The sequence below is a fragment of the Schistocerca gregaria genome, chromosome X (assembly GCF_023897955.1).
Source record: "Schistocerca gregaria isolate iqSchGreg1 chromosome X, iqSchGreg1.2, whole genome shotgun sequence".
Lineage (NCBI taxonomy): Eukaryota > Metazoa > Arthropoda > Insecta > Orthoptera > Acrididae > Schistocerca > Schistocerca gregaria.
The window spans coordinates 341,236,996-341,258,956 of NC_064931.1; the positions used below are offsets into that span (position 1 = coordinate 341,236,996).

A 21,961-nucleotide genomic window follows, 5' to 3' on the forward strand; every position below is an offset into this window, starting at 1 on the left:
TTGATTGATTCGGGGGAGGGGACCAAACAGCGAGGTCATCGATCCCATCGGATTAGGGAAAGATGGAGAGGGAAGTCGGCCGTGGCCTTTCAAAGGAACCATATCGGCATTTGCCTGAAGCGATTTAGAGAAATCACGGAAAAATCTAAATCAGGATGGCCGAACGCGGGTTGGAATCGTTGTCCTCCCGAATGCGACTCCAGTATGCTATACATTGGAAATTCAATAAAAGCTCATCAAATACACGTGTCTCTCCATCGTATTACCTTTAAAATGTAATATGTATGAAATAATATACTAGGGTTGAAACATGCAAATAGAAAAAAAAACACAAGCGGCACTCGATTCAGGTACCCACCAATTACGGAGCTTGAACGCTAACCACGTGACCGCCGTTATCACGTCTCGCGCTCAGGGTCGCAACGCACCGGTCCATCACTGACGCGTAAAATTTCGCCTTAGATTTTGTCTAAGTAGTATGTATCTGAGACGGGACGTCGATGCCAGCCCGGTATTTGCCTAGGCAGATATGGGCAACCACCTGAAAACTACATCCAGGCTCACCAGCCCTAGTCGTCAGCCTGCAAGGCTGAATCGATCCAGGGTAGGCTCGCCTCCTCGTACCCAGGGAATGGCGTGCAGCTATCCGGGCGGATGCATCGTTTTAAATTTGATACTCCAGAAATGCGTACTGACCTACCGCAGTTACTGAGAAACGTTAATGGTACATACAAAGGTACTGCATATACGTCGCATAATTTAATGCTGCCGACATGAAGCAAGAGTGATTATCCATAGCAAGAGTAATTATCCAGGGGAATACCAACAACCACTGTATTTGTTGCTGATATGATAAAAGGCTAGGCACTAAAATTATAGCCGGCCGCGGTGGTCTCGCGGTTCTAGGCGCGCAGTCCGGAACCGTGCGACTCCTACGGTCGCAGGTTCGAATCCTGTCTCGGGCATGGATGTGTGTGATGTCCTTAGGTTAGTTAGGTTTAAGTAGTTCTAAGTTCTAGCGGACTAATGACCACAGCAGTTGAGTCCCATAGTGCTCAGAGCCATTTGAACCATTTTTTGAACTAAAATTACACTATCTCTTGCCTTTTTCGAATAACGAAGTAACAATATTATAACTTGTGGCGCGGTAATTTATAATGACAAAATTGGTTCGCAGTGTTGAGATGTATTGTTATTGATGAACTACATGAACTTGCGGTTTGCACACGAAAATAAAATGAACACCGTTAACGCTATTTTGTAACAAGCTGGGAATCGTGGAATTAGTATAAACCTTATAATATTGTTAGTTTTGTAACATCCGTCTACGAATAAAACCCCGAAAAGAGCTCAGTGGTAAATACGATAGACTTGCCACGTGTTTTCATGTAACACTGTTCGCTGACAAGAAAAATGTGAACAGAAATCAGATGAAGTGTGAACTCATGGGATTTCTGAGTGAAGCAGTAGAAGAAATATTGTGGTGTCACCGCCAGACACCACACTTGCTAGGTGGTAGCCTTTAAATCGTCCGCGGTCCGGTAGTATACGTCGGACCCGCGTGTCGCCACTATCGGTGATCGCAGACCGAGCGCCGCCACACGGCAGGTCTAGAGAGACTTCCTAGCACTCGCCCGAGTTGTACAGCCGACTTTGCTAGCGATGGTTCACTGCCTACTTACGTTCTCATTTGCCGAGAAGATAGTTTAGCATAGCCTTCAGCTACGTCATTTGCTACGACCTAGCAAGGCGCCATTATCAGTTACTATTGATATTGTGAACTATGTACCGTCAAGAGCGACGTTCGTCATTAATGGATTAAAGTTAAGTATTCCACCAGCAACGTCCGTTTTTCTAAATTCTAATTTCCTTGTCCTATTCCAGACCTCACGCCAGCCGGCGTGAGCTAAAACGCGTGCCTTTCGGCCTCCTCTAGTAACACAGTGTTGGCTCTCCTGCCAACCACAACAAATATGTCCAGCATTGTGGGGGAAACTATAAGCAGTTTTCATTTAGTGAAATTGTGCTAGAGTTAAATCAGACGACAGCTACTGTCAAGGAGAACTATATTTGAAGATTTATCTTCCGTGAACGGCGAGCTGAGTTGCGCTCACCATTAACAGCGCAATACACATGAATAATAATTTCCTTGAATGTGCGTCGTGGACCCGCAGAAACAGCAGGCACTAAAATCGTTCAGTTTTGTGATTACATTGATCGTCTCAATTCTTTTAAATCGAGAATGGTTATGTGCAATTTCGTAAATTATTTTCCATTTTGTATTCGATGATGTAGTGTGTGGTTAATTATTGCGTTTAACGTAACAGTACTAATCATCCTGAGATTGAATTTATTCTGCCTGTATTTCCTTACAAATATATTTGCTTTTGGAGGGAGTCCGCCTTGAGCAAATTAAAATTTTATCTTTTCTTCTGTTTCTCGCACGTTTTGCTGAGGTCTCAGCATCATCGGTGGGCTTTTATTTTCTTTCTATTAAACAGGAATAATGCCCTTTACTTTTTGTACACACAAAAATTTGGATTTTAAAGAGAGTATTTACTGATTTGAAAAACAAAGTTTTGTACCTTGCTACCACATGGTATGGTTTTCCTTTTTATGTTTGTTTTGGCACTTCTTTCACAATTCGTCATAAAAACAAATAACTTTACTATATTAAGTTCTGTATGGCTGAAGATGACAAAATGTGAAATAAATCAAGTGAAAAAAAAAACAACAACAGGAAAACCAATCCATGAGGTAACAAGGTACATACAAAACTATGTCTGTTGGTTGATTGGTTGGTTGGTTTGGGGTATAAACAGACCAAACTACAGGGTCATCAGTCCCTTTTTCCTGACCCATGCAAGGATCAAGGTACAAAAACATCCAACATCATATCTAAAAAGAAAAAAACGAATGCCACGAACAAAAAACGGGGACAACATACACCAGAAGGAAAAGCAGAAGAAGGTATTAAAGCCATGGAGCATATGGCCTGGGCTGGCTGATCACAATAATAAAAGAGGATGAGCCAGCCACTCAGCAACACATTAAAATGTCCACTCCAAAAAGGTAAGGCGAGATGAACACATGTAGGGTGGTCGTCTTGACCACCAAGACAAACAAATGCAAAGAAAGTGTGACATAGTTAAAATGGAGGGTTGCGACCTCAGAGAGAAGGCTAAAAGCTCACCCTTAGATGGTATGATAAACTCCCTCCCCCTTCACGAATAGAACGTAAAATTAAATCTACTGTTGAGGCATTGTCGCCCAACACCGAAGATAGGGTGCTGGTAAAGTTAAAAGTCCGCCGCAGAGCGGCTAAAAGTGGGCAGTTCAGCAAGACGTGGACAACAGTCACATGTGAGCCACAGTGACACCGAGGTAGGTCTTCGCGATGGAGGAGTGGCCATGTGTTAGCCACGTATGGCCAATGCCGAGCTGGCAGAGAACCACCGAATCCCTGCGAGAGGCCCGCATGGAGGTCTTCCACACATTCGTAGTCTCTTTAATGACACGCAGTTTGTTGCGCATACTGCTATGATACTCCGTCTCCCAAACACGAAAAACCTTGCGGAGTAAGACAGAATGCAGGTCAGTTTCAGAGATACCCATCTCCAGGAGCGGTTTCCGCGTAGCCTGTTTGGCCAGCCTCTCAGCAAGTTCGTTGCCTGGGTTTCCGACGTTCTGGGGTCCATACAAACACTACTGAACGACAGGGCCGTTCCAGGGCAGAGATGGACTCCTGGATGTACGCTACCAAAGGATGGAGACGGTAGCACTGGTCGGTAGCTTGTAAGCTGCTCAGGAAGTCAGAACAGATAAGAAACGACTCACCCGAACAGGAACTGATGTACTGAAGTGCACGAGATATAGCCACAAACTCTGTAGTGAATACACTGCAGCCAGCGGACAAGAAATGCTGTTCAATACGGCCTCTGTGGACATAGGCTAAGCCGACATTACCATCAGTCATCAAGCCGTCGGTATAAACAATTTCAGAGCCCCGAAACACGTCAAGAATCGAGAGGAAGTGACAGCGGAGAGCGGCAGGGTTAACGGAACTCTTAGGGCCATACAAAAGGTCCAGACGAAGCATCGGCCAAGGTGCACACCATGGAGGTGAACGTGAATGGACCTCAAGTAGAGGTACTAAAAGGAAGGACTCCAGTTCGGAGAGAAGGGATCGCATGCGAACCGCAAACGTGAGCTCCGACCTGGCCCGCTGATGCGGGAGGTGAACCGCCGCGAGTGGGAAAAGGAGACGGTAATTCGGATGCTCAGGAGAACTACGAATGTGTGCAACATAAATGGCGAGCAGTTGTGTACGCCCATACCAGGACACTGGTCACCGGACTCGTTCTAAAAGCTCCCGTCGCAAGGCGAACGCCACAGTGGTGCACCGGGTCGAGGAAACGCAGCGCTGAGGGCGCCGCCGAACCGTAAACCACACGCCCGTAACCAAGGCGTGCAGTGAATGAGAGGGCTTCCCTTCCAGCCGCCGTCTGATAGTGCGAAAGGCCTGGGGGTAATTCAACGCAGAGGTTCGAGCAAAGTGCTCAGCTAAGTGCTAGGCAATCGCGTTTGCGTCAGTAGATAACACGCCATTTATGGTATCACCGGGAACACCTGTTGGGTTCTGGTACCCGAAAAGACTTTTGATCTTTGCCCGGACTTGGGAAGGTGACGTATGACACCCAAAGGTCGAGACGTATCACTCCCAACACTTCTGCTTCTGTCGTTTGATAAGTTGGCGGGCACGGAGCCGTTTAAAGGCTATGGGATGCTCCATGGAAGGGTGCCGCTTATGACGCTGTAGAGCTCGTCAGCGCTCCTTAATTACTTCAGCGTCTTCCGGCGACCACCAAGGGACTGCCTTTCGCCGGAGGCACCCTAAAGACCGAGGGATCGCGTTTTCTGCCACAGAAACGATTGTTGTAGTCACCTTCTCAACCATCACATCGATGTTCCCGTATGGAGCATATTCAACGGCGACAGCAGAGATGGAAGTTTCTCAGCCCGCCTTCTTTAAAGCCCATCTGGGCAAGCGTCCATGGGCCTGACGCCGTGGAGTGACAGGACGATGGGGAAGTGGTCACTACCACACAGCTCGTCATGTGCTCTCCAGTGGATAGATGGGAGAAGTCCTGGGCTGCAAATTGATGAATCAGTTAAATGTGTGGTGAGCTCAGTGTTTAAGAGGCAGAGGTCGAACTGAGACAGTAAAGCTTCGACATATCTGCCTCGGCCAGTAAACACAGTGCTGTTCCACAAGGAGTTATTAGCGTTAAAATCTCCCAAAAGTAGGAAAGGTTTAGGGAGTTGATCAATCAGTGCAGTTAATACATTCAGGGGTACTGCATCATCTGGAGGAAGATATACATTGCAGACAGTTATTTCCTGTGTCGTCCTTATTCTGACAGGCACAGCTTCAAGAGGGTTTAAAGAGACACACTTTCACTACAGACCCTCGATTACAGTCGCTACAGTTCCTGTAGTGTCCCTTGCAGCCGCCGAGGGAAGAGGTCCGCATCCGCATTGCCGGAAACCAGGTTTCCTGGAGGGCAATGCAGAAATCAGGTGTAAAGGTTAACAGTTGCCGTAGCTCAGCCAGGCGGTGGAAAATAACAGCCGCAATTCCACTGGAGGATGACGTTATCGTGAGACTGGGAAGGCACGGAACATTCAATGAGTCAGTCTACGCCTCAGAGTCACCTGCTGCCACCGACTTTTTGCCTGAGCAGTCTATATACATTGTGTCTGAGGCTCCGGCTAGATTTACGTCCTCAGCGGACGCCAGAATCTCCACCTCATCCGCAGATGCAGAGCTTGTAGGTTGCGGTGGTGTGAGTGCCACCGCAATTCCCTTGGTCTTGGGGTCATTCTTTTTGGATTTCTCTCACTGATTATAAAATGGTGACTCTCCAAAAAGTCGTTCGGTTACACACAAGCGTCTGCAGTTCGAATATTGATCACTAAATGCACTATTTTTGTATATATGAAACACAGTGATGGGCGAAAACATTACGACCACTAGTTTAATCAAGTATTGGTCCACCTTTGGAACGCAATATAGCAGCGATTACTAGTGACATGGACACAGGTCGTGAAACTACCTTAAATTACGGGCCGGTGGTTTGTGGATGCGGAGCTGGCGCCCGATACCGTTCCAGATGACTTGAGTGTGTAACAGTAACCCCAGAGATTTGGCAACAATTTCCACTTCTTCTTCGTCGGGGTACGCTAGACGATTTCCACCGAGATAGCGGTGGGCTTCTTCCGCTGCTAAACCACATCCCAAAATTTTCGATGATTTTCGTCAGGTTCCGCGGATCGAAGCTTTTCATCTCAGATGCGGACTCATTGCTCGTGCAACTCATTCTTGACACTGTACTCAAGTCGCCTCATCATTCTCCGATCAGCAGAGTCCCGAAATCGTTGTCACTGTCGTCGAGTCCTGCATTTGGCATAATGATGACAATCTCTGGGGGCAGGTCCCTAGCGTGAGCTTCAGTCGCTAACCCTGCACTACGGCCGCGATCATACGACTTGTATAAAATATTCGATTGCCGAGTCGTCCTTTTTTTCGGTACGCACGTGAAAGTGTCCTCCGCGTATTGTTCTAACAGACTATTGTAAATCTCCCAATTCATGGCGTAAATAGGTTTTGCCAACCTTTAAATTGACATGATCTGTGACTACCAGATCATGGTCGGAGCTTAGGTCAGGATGTACAAAAGCTGCAGCCCGCAAAGCGAAGTTTTTTCACATGTTAGATGTTCACAACAACTGCTCTAAGCTGTGAACTGTGAGGAATTTGAGTCGGCTCCCCAAGAGCCGCGATATCAATAACAGCGAGTCGCTCAGCACACCGACACTGTCTTCCGCCACTCGGGCTTACGTTTCACGTTTAGGTCCCCGGCTACAACATAGCTGAACACAATCATACATTCTGTCAGTGTGGTTTCTGGATTTCCCCCTCCTCGTGCACTTACCGCTTACTAACGCGGGCAGGCAAAGCCACATACATTGGAAGACGGCGGCTAGAGAAACTGTCACAAACAGCCGGAAAAGCTCTTGAGGCAGCCCCTAAGGCTCCATACGGTAGTTGAATCGAGATCGATTGAGTTCAATGCTCCTATTATCTTCAGCTTATTGAATGACAGAAACATCTGTAAATATATAACGTGGCAAATATGTTATCTAGGTCGTCGATCAAAAAATTACTAAAACCAGACACAATTTATCGATTTACTGGATGAACTGAAAATTGAAATCCAGCACTACAAGAAACATGGCACAGAGATGAAAATCATTTTAAGTCAGGAAATTACAGGTTCTATAACGGATTGACAGCAATGTAGACTTCTAAAGAAACTACCACCATTTGGTACTGGATTTCTAGTCAGTAAACAATTCATTGCTACTTTTCACATCCCCAACCGAAAGAATTTCAGCCCTCTAGATCGTATCAAGAAACAAGGCGACAGGTCAATCAATGTTCAGGCCTTCACAAACAAGTATAAGCTAAAAAACCTAGAAAAATCTAATAACTTTTGGAAACTTCTAGAATAAGTAACGAAACTAGTGTCATACACCGCGTCGAGAAAAAGAAAATGTAGGAGAGCATTTGGATTACATCTAGCAGCAGAGGCGTCGATGTGAGGACAATGAGACGGGGGTGTGGGAGTAGGGGGGGGGGTGGGGGGGGTGGGGGGTAGAAAAGGGAACTTGAGCTTGAGTCTGCTGGCTGTTAAAAGGGCAGCAGTGGCGAATCTAGTGTCAAGGTACATTTTTAAAAAAGTTTTTTTAGGCAGCTAGTATAAGTAATAACGAAAAGGGACAATAGTGTAAATTTTATGTGCACTGAACAGTGAAACCATTATGACCACAGCCCACCGCTACTGGTGCGTTACGAGAACGTGACACGGTACGGAAAGTATAAAATGGTTCAAATGGCTCTGAGCACTATGGGACTCAACTTCTGAGGTCATCAGTCCCCTAGAACTTAGAACTACTTAAACGTAACTAACCTAAGGACACCACACATATCCATGCCCGAGGTAGGATTCGAACCTGCGACCGTAGCGGTCTCGCGGGTCCAGACTGTAGCGCCTAGAACCGCACGGCCACTCCGGTTGGCACGGAAAGTATATAAGTGGTTCAAAGACGGATGGGGAATCATTCTAGCGACGACACGTGCCGCAAATGGGGAAATCTACTGACATAAGCGACTTTGACAAAGGTATTATTATTATTACCCATAGCCTGTAAATGAATATCTCGAAAACGGCGTAGCTGGTTGAATGTTCACGTGCTACTGCAGTGAACATATATCAAAAGTGGTATAATGGCTGTGAAAGTACCACTGGGCGATAAGTGGTTGGACGTCCACGACTCTTCACAGAAGTAGGCTTGCCTGCCCTGTAAAGCAGGATAGGTAGCGACCTGTTGCATCTCTGCCCAAAGAACACAATGCTGGTGCACGCGTGTTTCGGAGCACGCCGTTCATCGTAGATTGTTGAACATGGTCCGCAGCAGAACACCACCTACGTGTTCACATGTTGACCCAAGGACATCGTCGATTACGATTGCATTGGGCACGGGATCATCGGGATACGACCGTCGATCAATGGAAAAGTGTCCGCTCTTCGGGCGAATCACATTTTTGCTACACTAGGTCGCTGGTCGTCTCCACGAACGCCGTCATCTATGACACCGGGGTGAACGGCGGCTCGAAAGTGCAGCGCGCCAAGGACGCAGACTGGTGGAAACAGTATTATGCTTTGGGGGACATCCTGCTGCGCTAGCATGGGACATGGGGTAATAATCGAAGACACGCTGACAGCTGTGGACCCCCTGCACCCCTTCATGCTTGATGTCTTCACCGCCGGCGAAGATATCTTCCAGCAGGATAATTATCGCTGTCTCAAAGCCTGAACTATGCTACAGTGGTTTGAGGAGCATGGTGGTGTACTCACGTTGATGTCTTGGCCAGGAAATTCTCTTGATGCGAATCCAGTCGAACCCGTTTGGGTCACTATCAGACGTCATCGCCGCGCACGCAAATCAGCTGTTTAAGGAAATTACATGACTTCTTTGTGGACATTTGGTGCGACATGCCTCCACAAACCAACAAACAATATGTCGAATCTATGACGTGCAAATCGGCGACGTATTGCGTTCCAAAGACGGACCAACAAGTTATTAAGCAGGTGGTCATAATGTTTCGGCTCGTCAGTATATACTGCTGGAGAATTATAATGGTGAGGAAATTACATCTTTCTCACCTGTTGGCGCAGAACAGTCCCCTGCGCTTTGGAGAACGACAAACGCATGCGAGAGCTTTCATTCTCGATTTAACTCTTTCTTTGAATCCAGTCATTCTAACATTTACATTTCTGTAATTTGATTGAACAGTGTCGGGTGTGGTTCCTTACTAAAAACAGACAGTAAAATCAGAGAGAGACAAATATTCATCCAGAAAAAATTGCGCAATTGCAAAATGGTGAAACTGACAGTTTGCACTTTTTGAAGTATGTTTCATACAAAATTTAAACGTTTTCTTTAATTTCAGAATATTTTCTGAATGTAAGTATTAGCAACTGAAGCTCGTTGTCATATACTTTATCCGCCATCTTTCTTTCAGTCTCGAAATGTAAGAGAATGTGCTACCGTTCTGTACATTGTAGTAAAATGTAATAAAATTGCTGCACTTGGTTGTGGCTTACTGATGACCAAGTGGAAAATACGATTCTGCACGTTAGACGGCAGGTTCATGTACTGGTGGACAGGACGGGTTTTCCTGTGAGTCGGAACCGGAACCGAACACCAAGCCGCTCCTCCCCCTCCCGCCACCCCACTTTCCCACCATTCCAACCGTGATTCTGCGCGCGGCCTGTCCATACATACAGAGTGTTCAGAAATTTCCGTCACAAACTTCTACAACATTTAGAGCGGAGTGAGTACACAATAATTTCAATAGGAATCCAAGTCCGGAAATGTAAGGTTTTCGTTCTATGACGGTTTCAGTTCAGATGTTCAACTCATCCACTTCTGCTTCAGGAATTTCATTTGGCGCGGCGCAGTACGATTACTAGGTAATAAATCGAAAGGCACCAAAACGAAACATCCACTTACGCCCATTTTTTGTGTTAACACAAACATTACATGCTTAAGTGCTAAATGATTGTTTCGTTATGTTTCCTTTCAAATTGGTACATAATAATTGTACTGCGCCACAACTAATTCCATTCCTCAAGAGGAAGTGGATGAGTTAAACATCTTAATTGAAGCCATCACAGAACGGAAACGGCACGTTTCTAGACATGCGATCCTATTCAAAATATTATGTACTCACCCCCCTCAGCAAGTCCTAGACGTTTGTGACGGTAATTTCCGAACACTTTGCATTTGTTACAGCGCTTCCTCGCTGTAATGATGTCCATAAATTCTCTGGGATACAATAAGTTTATTTGTGTCACCCATAAAAATTTAGTTCTCATGGCGTTGTACGCCCCGAAACTGACCAAGCCACTTGTATAAAAAAATGACAATTTTGTGGCGCCCTTTTAGACAAATTTCTGCGAACGCCCATGCCAAGCACGTAAAAGAACATGCAAAATGTCGAAAAATTTATTTTCTATTCTTTTGTCTATAGCAAATGTCAACACATTTACTGGTGCTCCTTAATCACCATTGAGAATAATTTGGAACAGATCATATGAAAGTTACCATACGCAACCAAAAAGAAATATTGCGTATTCTATATATAAATTCAGATCATCATCTACGAAGGGTAGTCAAAGTTTTAATTATCACCGAGCAAAAATAAAGTTACGTAATTAATTGTTTGTTTGGGGTACAAATCTGCAGCCTTTGTACACACTGAAACTTTCGAGCCACAAAACCGTAGAACGAAGCTAGAGAAGCGAAAACAAAATGGAGCAGCCCTTTGGTAAAGTGTGGTGTGTCGTGCAGTAATTCGTTTTATGCATTTGATGGAGAACAACGCTGCAACAACCCGTGCTAAGTTGGTAGAAGACACGGCGAAAACGTGCCGTGAATTGGGACAATGGGCAGGTGGCACAGACGCTTCTAGTATAGTTAAACAAGCCTTAATGAGGAAGCATGAAGTGGCAGACTGTCCCTCTGTTGAGAACCGGAAATCTCAAGACAAATGGAGGCCCTGGTGCTCAAAGACCGGCTATCATAATTGAGGCGATAGTGGAGAAAAAAGTGAAAAATCAGTCACAAATCAGTTTTCAGTATCTTACACTACATTTTGAACGTGACAAAGGTCGCCGCCAGCTGGATTCCACGACTGCCCGAACAGAGGCAGCGGCGGAAATGTTGCAGCTCCGTAACTCCAAACCAGAGGCCATCGTTAGCTTCCTAATAACCGTGGAAGAGTGCTCGATGTAGCAAAATGAAGCCAAGAGAAAGGGACAAAGCAAGTAGTGCAAACAGGTGGATTCACCAGCACCGAAAAAGTTGAATAGCCAACCGCCGTCGGCATAGGTGCCGTTGAGCTTTCTTGGTGCTGTCGTGGTGCAGCGCTGATTCATGCTCGTACGGGGCTATCTCTCTCTCTGCACAATACACAGTCACACCCGTTGCTTCTTTAGGCTACAAATTTTGCCTTAAGCCCCCCCCCCCCTTTTTATTTTCCTGGAATGGCACTCAATGACTTCTGCTACCAAGGTAGCCGCCAAGTCATCTTTGGGCAAACCGCGTCTAACTGAAGGATGCCTATTAGAGTTGTAGCATTACCGTAGAGCGTAGACCAGTTTCGTCAAACATTTTTTTCGTTGAAGGGTCAATACTGACATTGTGCAGCGGCACCTCGGGCCGCATCTGTCGTAACGTACAAAAATTAGTAGGATATGAACCCCAGTACACTAGACAATTAAGGTCTTGATAAGTTGACCGCAGGCCACCAAGTACTGATCGTTAAAAGTCGGCACCATTCTGTTGCAGGTTACTGCCATACTCAGCGATCCCAAAGTTCTGACACTGTAAGTAAAGTCCTCATGAAGTGCTGTGTTGTTTGTGTGAGCGGATGATTAATTGATTAATAACAATGATTATATTTAAATTCATTATGCAATGTGAGACACAATCATAAATATTCACCAAATGTCTTGAGTGTCATTTTTCTTGTTACGGCGTAGAGTCAGCGCCAACACGCCAGTTGGGAACGACAGGGGAGAGAAGGCTGTGAGAAGAAGTCAGTCAGTCAATCACAGGCTGGCCGGCCTCCCATCCAGGACGACAACGCGGCAGCAGCGGCCTCAAGGTGAAGAGGAAATAAGCGCCGCGACCTACTGGCGGGGCCCATTTCGATAGCAGCGTCAGTCTTTGCCACCTCGTTAGGAATCTCTGTGTGGCACGGACCTGTATTTGTCTATTCTGAAAAAGACTGATTATTTCGTATGTCGTCCCTTGCTTGCGACACATCCTTCAAAGTTAAGTATTGTATTAGTGTAATAAAACTCATTAATACGAGTTGTTTGTTTGATTGTCTAGCGAACCGAGTATGCAGGCTTCCTAGACACAACATTTCTTATACCCATTAAGTTGTATTACAACAGCAGTAATTTGATTTTATAGTCCTCGCTGCAAATAAAAATTTGATTCCGTGATGATGTTACAAACTTTCAGGCATCAGCAGAAGGGAAATCCACCAATTTGAGGTAAGAAACCCCGGTCCGAAAACGAAGTCGAAAGTCACAAGGGATAGTTGTTCTGATGCCTATTACAGTGTAATACGTGTACTGTGCAACATCGTTTCTACTGAACAACTGACCCTAGCTCTAAGGGTATGCGTTTTAGAGCTCATGTTTATTAGACATTTCTTTTCTTACTTTTCTCCCATACTAACACCCCTGAAAGTTGTCCACTCTACATCTTAGTAACAAAAGTCGTGGTAAATGTACTCCACTGTGAGAGGTATCAGAGCGATTTTCGCTTATAGCTCTCGACTCGATCGTTTTCGGACAAGGGTACCTTACACCAGATTGATACGATTACCCTCCTCCATCATCAATGAAAGTTCGTAATATCATCACGGAAACATCCTGTGTGTACCGCATTTCAGATGACCGTCTTTATAGTGTCCATTCAGGAATCCATGTCATTTCCATTTCAAATTTATACTTTATTACACTGAAAAACCAAAAAAATTGGAACACCTGCTTAATATCGTGCAGGACCCCCGCGAGCACGCAGAATTGCCGCTACACGACGTGCCATGGGCTCGACTAATGTCTGAAGTAGTGTTTGGCAGAATTGGCACGATGAATCCTGCAGTGCTGTCCATAAATCGTAATAATGAACACACATCTTTCCGTACGAGTTCTGATTTCCCTTATTTTATCGTGGTGATCTTTCCTCCCTATGTATATCGGTGTCAACAAAATATTTTCGTATTCGGAGGAGAAAGTTGGTGATTGGAATTTCGTGAGAAGATTACGTCGCAACGAAAAACACCTGCTTTTAATGATGTCCATCCCAAATCGTGTATCATTTCTGTGACACTCTCTCCCATATTTAGCATTATGACAAAACGTGCTGCCTTTCTTTGAACTTTTTCGATATACTCCGTCAGTCTTACTGGTAAGGATCCCACACCGCGCAGCAATATTCTAAAAGATGACGGACAAGCGTAGTGTAGGCAGTCTCCTTAGTAGGTCTGTTACATTTTCTAAGTGTCCTGCCAATAAAACGCAGTCTTTATTTAGCCTTCCCCACAACATTTTCTGTGTGTTCCTTCCGATTTAAGTTGTTCGTAATTGTAATACCTAGGTATTTCGTTGAATTTACGGCTTTTAGATTTGACTGATTTATCGTGTAACCGAAGTTTAACGAGTTCCTTTTAGCACTCATGTGGATGACCTCGCACTTTTCGTTATTTAGGGTCAACTGCCACTTTTCGCACCATTCAGACAACGTTTCTAATTCGTTTTGCAAAAAATGGCTCTGAGCACTATGGGACTTAACATCTGAGGTCATCAGTCCCCTAGAACTTAGAACTACTTAAACCTAACTAACCTAAGGACATCACACACATCCATGTCCGAGGCAGGATTCGAACCTGCGACCGTAGCGGTCACGCGGTTCCAGACTGACGCGCCTAGAACCGCACGGCCACACCGGCCGGCTAGTTCGTTTTGCAGTTTGTTTTGATCGTCTGATGACTTTATTAGCCGATGGACGACAGCGTCATCTACAAACAACCGGAGACGGCTGCTCAGATTGTCTCCCAAATCGTTTATATAGTTAAGGAAGAGCAAAGGGCCTATAACACTACGTTGGGGAACGCCAGGAATCACTTCTGTTTTACTCGATGACTTTCCGTCAGTTACTATGAACTGTGACCTCCCTGACAGGAAATCACAGATCCAGTCACATAACAGAGACGATATTTTCACTACGAGCCGCTTGTGTGGTACCGTATCAAAAGCCTTCCGGAAATCCAGAAACACGGAATCGATCCGAAATCCCTTGTCAATAGCACTCAACACTTCGTGTGAATAAAGAGCTAGTTGTGTTTCACAGGAACGATGTTTTCTAAACACGTGTTAACTGTGTGTCAATAGACAGTTTTCTTCAAGGTAATTCAAAATGTTCAAAGACAATATATGTTCCAAAATCCTGCTGCATATCGACGTTAACGATATGGGCCTGTCATTTAGTGGATTACTCCTACTACCTTTCTTGAATATTGGTGTGACCTGTGCAACATTCCTGTCTTTGGGTACGGATCTTTCGTCGAGCGAACGGTTGTATATGACTTAAGTATGGAGCTAATGCATTATCATAGTCCGAATGGAACCTAATTGGTATACGGTCTGGACCGGAAGACTTGCTTTTATTAAGTGATTTAAGCTACTTCACTACTCCGAAGATATTTACTTCTATGTTACTCATGTTGGCAGCTGTTCTGGATTCGAATTCTGGGATATTTAAAATGGTTCAAATGGCTCTGAGCACTATGTGACTTAACTACTGTGGTCATCAGTCCCCTAGAACTTAGAACTACTTAAACCTAAGGACATCACACACATCCATGCCCGAGACAGGATTCGAACCTGCGACCGTTGCAGTCGCGCGGTTCCCGACTGCGCGCCTAGAACCGTCTGGGATATTTACTTCATCTTCTTTTGTGAAGGCATTTCGGAAGACTGTGTTTAGTAATTCTGATTTGGCAGCACTGTCTTCGATAGTAACTCCATTGCTATCGCGCAGAGAAGGCATTGATTGTTTCTTGCCGCTAACACACTTCACTTACGACCATAGTCCCTTTGGATTTTCTGCCACGTTTCGAGACAAAGTTTAGTTGTGGAAACTGTTATAAGCATGTCGCATTGAAGTCCGCGCTAAATTTCAAGCTTCTGCAAAAGATCGCCAATCTTGTGGATTTTGCGTCTGTTTAAATTTGGCATGTTTGTTTCGTTGTTTCTGCATCAGTGTTCTAACCCGTTTTGTGTACCAAGGAGGATCAACTCCGTCGTTTGTTAATTTATTTGGTATATATCTCTCAATTGCTGACGATACTATTTCTTTGAATTTAAGCCACATCTGGTCTACACTTGTATTATTAATTTGGAATGAGTGGAGACTGTCTCTCAAGAAGCCGTCAAGTGAATTTTTATCTGCTTTTTTGAATAGGTATATTTTTCGCTTATTTTTTCGAGGATTTGGGGAGTGCAATATTCAATCTCGCCACGACAACCCTGTGTTCACTAATCCCTGAATCGGTTTTGGTGCTCGTTATTAACTCAGGATTATTTGTTGCTAAGAGTTCAAGTGTGTTTTCACAACCGTTTACTGCTCGAAATAATTTTCAGAGAATGCGATTAGCACAATTTTGGATGATATTTTATGCGTACCTCCGGAACTAAACATGTATTTTCGCCAACATATCGAGGGTAAATTAATGTCACCATCAACGGGTACGTGTTTGAAATCAAACTCAAGATTTCTTTGAACCTTACAGCAAGTGTGTCATCTGAATTGGGAGGTCGGTAAAAGGATCCATTTATTATTTTATTCCAGTTGCCAACAACGACCTGACTTTGATCGTCGTCGGTCCTGTTCTTGCAGGTACGTTTTCCGGCCGGAGCGATGTCGCAGATATGATGTTTTATCGTATTCCTGATATTCACGTTACACTCGTGCAATGGTCTACGGGAAAATTCCCACTTCACCGCCACCTCGCCGACTATAACACCACGTCCAAACTTACTTAAATCTTGATAACTTGTCACTGTAGCAGCAGAAACTGATTTAACAACTGCGCCAGACAATTGTCTTATACTGGCGTTGGCGACCGCAGCGCCGTATTCTGCCTGTTTACGTATCTCTGTACTTCAATACGACAACCTATACCAGTTTCCTTGGCGCTTCAGTGTGACTAATCAGTACTGGAACACAAACACTACAACATTTCCTCTCTCACCCTACAACCCCGCAATGGCCGCGTTACTCACCCCTATGTCACTGAGGCAAGCGGCCGAATTCACTAACGGCAAATAAAACTAAGCTCATCCTAAAATATTAATGTTTTTAAGTATTTTTGTTTGTTACTGAGCCGGAGAAACACTCTCTTAAGAAGCTCTTAACCGAAGTTGACTTTTTTATTCGGCTATTAGATGCTAGGTGTATATTACTATAAAATAAGACTGGTAATCTTGGGCTTCACGAATACGTGATTCGGGCCGCACATTGGGGACCAGTGGCGTAGAGAATCTTAAGTAAGCGTCCACTATGGTAGTTTGCCTACTAGCCTTACTGATTACCTTAGAAACCGGAAGCGGTGAACCGTCTAGAAATTGAGTGAGAACATATAAAGGGCCGCGTAACCTACACAACATTATTGTTCTACATAATTACCCTCCTGTCCGTTACTTAAAAATAAACAGTACTTACAGCAGAACTGAAACTAGCCATGTGTAATTCGTTTTTTTTATATAAAATTGTTGATTTGTGCCGTGAAAGAAAGGGATGTTGTTTGTAAAAACAAAACAAAAAAATACAGATTTATTATAAAGCGCCATAACACGCAGTTTCCTAAAATAAAACGTCAAAATTAAATAACGCCATCCGTTCAATACTAGGTCTAGCTTATATATAACATGTTTCTTTATTGATAAAAAAAAATTCGCACTGATGAGTAATAGCTGGTTACTCTTGCCTTTCATCATGATGAACGTTCTACTGAGTACAAAATAACAACAATAATTATATGCTATCAGCTATTTTTTATTGCTTATAAAATGCAATTTATATTTTGTACGGAACCGAACGATATGCTGTTCTAATTGTGTGCAAAACAAAAAGACAAAGAATTCGTCTGCTCCCACTTTCTCTCACACATTCGTTTCTTTTCCTACCAATGCAACCGGTAATCCTAGCATTTACGTTATTTATGTACTGCACCAAAACTACCGAACCGCAGTTTTGATAGAGCGCAGCTCTAGTGTCTATGTAACGCCACGACCAATTTGATTTTTTTTTTCGTGGTGATAATTAAGACTTCATGGTTACCCATACTAATTCCGTAAAACAAAAGATTCAGTCTAATGAATGCAAAATGACATCAATCAGAACAGCAAGAAGTGAGGCTTAAAGTCGTTCAATTAAAAATTAGCTTCTCTGACATTACGTGACCAGGATGACTTCTAAAAAGAAAACGCCAGTGTTTGGGTGACATGTGACACAGTCATAGATAAAAGACTTAAAACGAGGTTACCATGGAACACACTCAAATCGGAAATCAATTGTCAGTAATTCCCTTAAAAAAAATCATCATCTTAAGCTTCGGAGGAGAAATATGTTCATACGATCACAAGAGACTAACATAAATTGAGCAGGGCTTCACAACAAAGAACACCAAAGCCTAAAACGAATTTTATGGTGAAGCTCATAATTTTGAAGAGCCCAGCCTACGCCTCAGGTGTCCGGATGAAACACTGAGAAAAAACAACAAAGAAAACTGCGACTTCTCGCAACAAGCTACTTTCAGATTTTGCTAATCGGTGGAAGGAAAAATGGAGCAACAAAGCACCAGTAGAAGACAATAATAATCGTCGAAATGTTGAAAAGAGGATGACAAAGTGGTTTAAAACCCTTCAGGTAATATTACAGTTGGTGAAATGAGAAAATATCCTACACAAAGAACAGAAATGAGCATAGATACGTTCACTCCACAAGAAAGAAAACAAATCAGATATGAACTACATAGCAATCTCCCTAACTCTGTTGGCTACAACGTCCTCTCTAGCTACCATAGCAGGTTAGAACAGAAGATACATACCACTCTATTGCAGAACACCAGCCATAATTACGAAAAAGCAGATCACGTGTAGAACAAATCAAACTGTAAAACCATCCCTCAAATTTGAAAAACTAATTACATGTGTCGCCTTCAGATTTCGTATCCAGACAAGCACTGTTTTACGCAGTAACGGAATTTCACTTTTTTCGTTTGAAAGCTACGCAGGTGATCAAAGCCTGACTGGCAACATCAATCCCGAACTTTCCGCTGCATTCGAGATCAAGACGGGGGAAGGAAGAGATTATCCATATAAAGTTTCATGCTAGTCCGAGAATAAGTTATTAGCTCAAGTCAAAATCCCAGGGCAAACATAACATTAGTCGATGTCTCCAAGAGAAATTGCACTTTCATTGCCTAGCATCTGCTAACGATATGCCGTCGTCGACAATAACAGACAATAAAAAATTAAGGACAAAACGTGAAGATAGTATCGAAATTAATAATGAATCAAAGGAAAAAAATTCAAGTTGCAGAAAAGTGATCACAGTTACAACAGGAAACGGCGATTGCAATTTTACGGTCACGTAAGTAGAAAAATACCATCACGGTATCACAGAAAATTACGAATTTAGCTATATCCGCGAAGAAGCAAACCAACTGGTTAACAGAATTTCATGATGATCTAAAGGAATCTGACATTCTTGAAGAAATGCTTCTAGACAGGGCAAAATTTCGAACTATAATCAGTAATCACAAATATCCCGAAAAGCCTCTAGGCAAACTACATAATGCTCAGTAGAACAGAAGAAAAAACACAGTGAACAGGTGAAGAGAGATTGAGAGAAAAAGTATTGTAAGATAAGTTCAATATGGCACAATAAATTTACAAAAGTTGCTTATTGATTTTGTTTCCATGAGCCAACAATAACAACAAATATTTTCATCTCAGTAAAGTTTTCCGGACACCAATATTCGGCAACCAAGGTACAATGTTCAATTGTAGGCCCTCTTCACAGCCGCTTTCCACGCGAGATGTGTAGCGGTGACCGCTCACAGGAGAGCAGGCACCACCAGAAGAAAGGGACACGGGTAAGCTTCGCGGCCTTGCCGATGGATGGCGGGTGCTGCTCAAAACCGCCTCTTGTCCCCCAAGCACCAGCCGTTTCGCACGTGCATCGTGTAGCGGAACACCCCGCTGCTTTCGAAGCACACGCTGGGTAACAATTTCAGATCAAGAATTTAGACATCTGAGGTGACAGATTTGGGAGCGAACCGTGAGTACTACGCCCACCCGATATGTTACAATCCTGTCCGAAACATGGCAAAAGGCAAGCACTATAAGCAGAGAGATAAAACAAAAGGGTGAAACTATTGATGCTTCATTACTGTATCACTGATTTCCTTCGCTTGAAAACCACATACAAAATTCCCATCTGTAATTTAAAATGTATCAAGTGACTTCACACATAATTAAACGTTATAAGTAAAATAAATGAAATGCCAGGACAAGCTCTGTAGATTATTTTTTCCAATGTTGTATCCCAATACTTCCTTCTTACAAAGCTTTACAAAGTTTTTATTGTATTATGATAAATTAAAATGTTATGGTGTTTAAGCGGCCGGTTACTGCCATGACCGCTAATAGTGAACGATATTTTCTTGTTTGTTCAGGTGCACTAACACAAAAAGCATATTGTGTAATTGTCATTATCATGACTGACACTTTAAGCATAATCCAGACGACAATGGTTATAATACAGAGTCCACAGTCTCATTTGCATATTGACAAAGTGGTTGCTTCACTTGAAAAACTGACACTAGACATCCGAAACCGGTCGTTTAAGACATTTCAGTGACCACTTGAGATTGTATACGGCATACTACACAATGTCTACTTGCCATTCCTCCATGCCATTCCAAATATTACCAAGAATGGACAGAAAACCATATAAACTAAGTGCCAGATGGGTTGGAAAATACATGAAAATATTAGTGTGCTACCACAAGTCTTGGAAATTAACAAATTTCATCATACACGTTTCAGGTGATGAGAGGCTGACAGTAATATGAATGGAGCTTCAAACCAAATGTAAACTCAAACAGCGTCAACGTCAGAAAGTCTCGCATGATTTCAACTTGTGGGAGAAAATTAATGAAATCCATGCCCAATCACAGGACCATGATAAGTTTTAGCAGCTGTTAAAGAAGCACACAGAATATATAACAGTAATATGTTTTTAAAGTGTGGGCGCTTTACATCCTGCTTATGAAAAATATTGTACGCCCATTATTCTAATTACAATATGTCTCAACTACTTAAGTCTCCATCACGTTCATCACACATTGCTTTATAGCACTGATTCATGACTGACATTCGTTATCCACTATAACAGCTCAGATTCTGATGTGAATGCTCACATTCCCTGTCTTTTTAGTAATTTCCAGTAGATAAAACACACAGTATTAGGTACAGTGGGCATTTCTTATCAAGTTTAAATCTTGCTCTAGACCCTAAATCTGCTATAACTACATGCAACGTTCCTGACACAACTTTGAATCGTAGGCACATTTCAAGCACCAAAGCACGTAGTAAACATGCAAAATAACATTTGATACGGCATATATTTTCTACCGATGGAATAGTCCGGCGGTCCTGACAGCCTAAATTAATTAAAAAGCGTAAAGTATCCACTGTGACTGGGAACACCCATCAGCCAGAGTTAGCATTTGAATGACGCCTTGTACATTACCGCAACTTTTGGCAGTGTAATGCTCTCCATACTTCGTTTATTCATCAGCAATCCATATAAAAATTCGTTAACTATACTCACATGGGTCATAAGGGCCATCATCGACGAACACTCCTTTCTATGGAACTATAGATATAACTGATACGATTTCCACTGAATTCAAATGATTCAATCTGAACATTATTGAACAACGTGTAAATGAAACACAACGAAATGTAAACACAGCACAGACCACACAACGCACAGACCACCTCTCCACCGCAGTTATCGACTCAATACACTTCCTCGGCGCACGCACAGTGCTGCTCCGCGCTGCCAACATAACACGGCATACACAAACTCCCTAATGGTAGTCTGAGTCTGCTGATGTAAACCGTAATTCGGCGCACCTAGTGTTTCCTTGGAAATCCATGATTTCCAGCATTGTTCCTTTATCCAAATAAGGTATATTTGTTTTGTAATTGTAACTAGTTCATTGCAGCAAGTGAGGTAGGGACATATACATTGCTCCTATGTTCCTCATGGCACCATTGCTTAAGCTGTTCTTCGGCTTTCGGCAGCTGCAGCGGTGACGGGATCTCCGTGCCGTAGAAGACTTCCTAAAGATGATTCAGTAAGGCTTTCGACAGTCTCAGCCTTCTGACCGAGAAGAGTAACAGACATTTTAAAGATGGTTTTTCTGCAGTCTAGTCCTTTACTAAAGCTCGGTGAACTATTCTATTCCAACTATAATAATGTCTTCAGTAAGGAGAACTACAATCATAATCTCAGAAGGCGATATAGATTAATAAAATCAGGCCAAGCAAATCCACGATAGTTTGTATGCCTATTTCTCACAAAAGACAAAAGTTTCAGAAAGATTTCGTAAAGTTAACAGAAATAATGCGAATGCTACAGTACCGTATTTGTTAAGTTACTTACAGTTCAAAAT

General features: G+C 43.3%; 1 protein-coding gene across 8 annotated transcripts in view; it reads right to left on the bottom strand.

Moving 5' to 3' along the window:
- The window catches only part of LOC126298513 (uncharacterized), a 350,018-nt gene extending 328,683 nt beyond the window's left edge, over positions 1-21,335 (bottom strand). For 5 of the 8 annotated variants that reach the window (XM_049989865.1, XM_049989864.1, XM_049989868.1 and 2 more), the window contains exon 1: positions 21,112-21,335. The gene's annotated coding sequence lies outside the window, so the exon portion shown is untranslated. The remainder of the gene's footprint in view (positions 1-21,111) is intronic. The other 3 variants (XR_007552615.1, XM_049989863.1, XM_049989867.1) reach the window with 1 other exon arrangement.
- Positions 21,336-21,961: the final 626 nt, after the last annotated feature.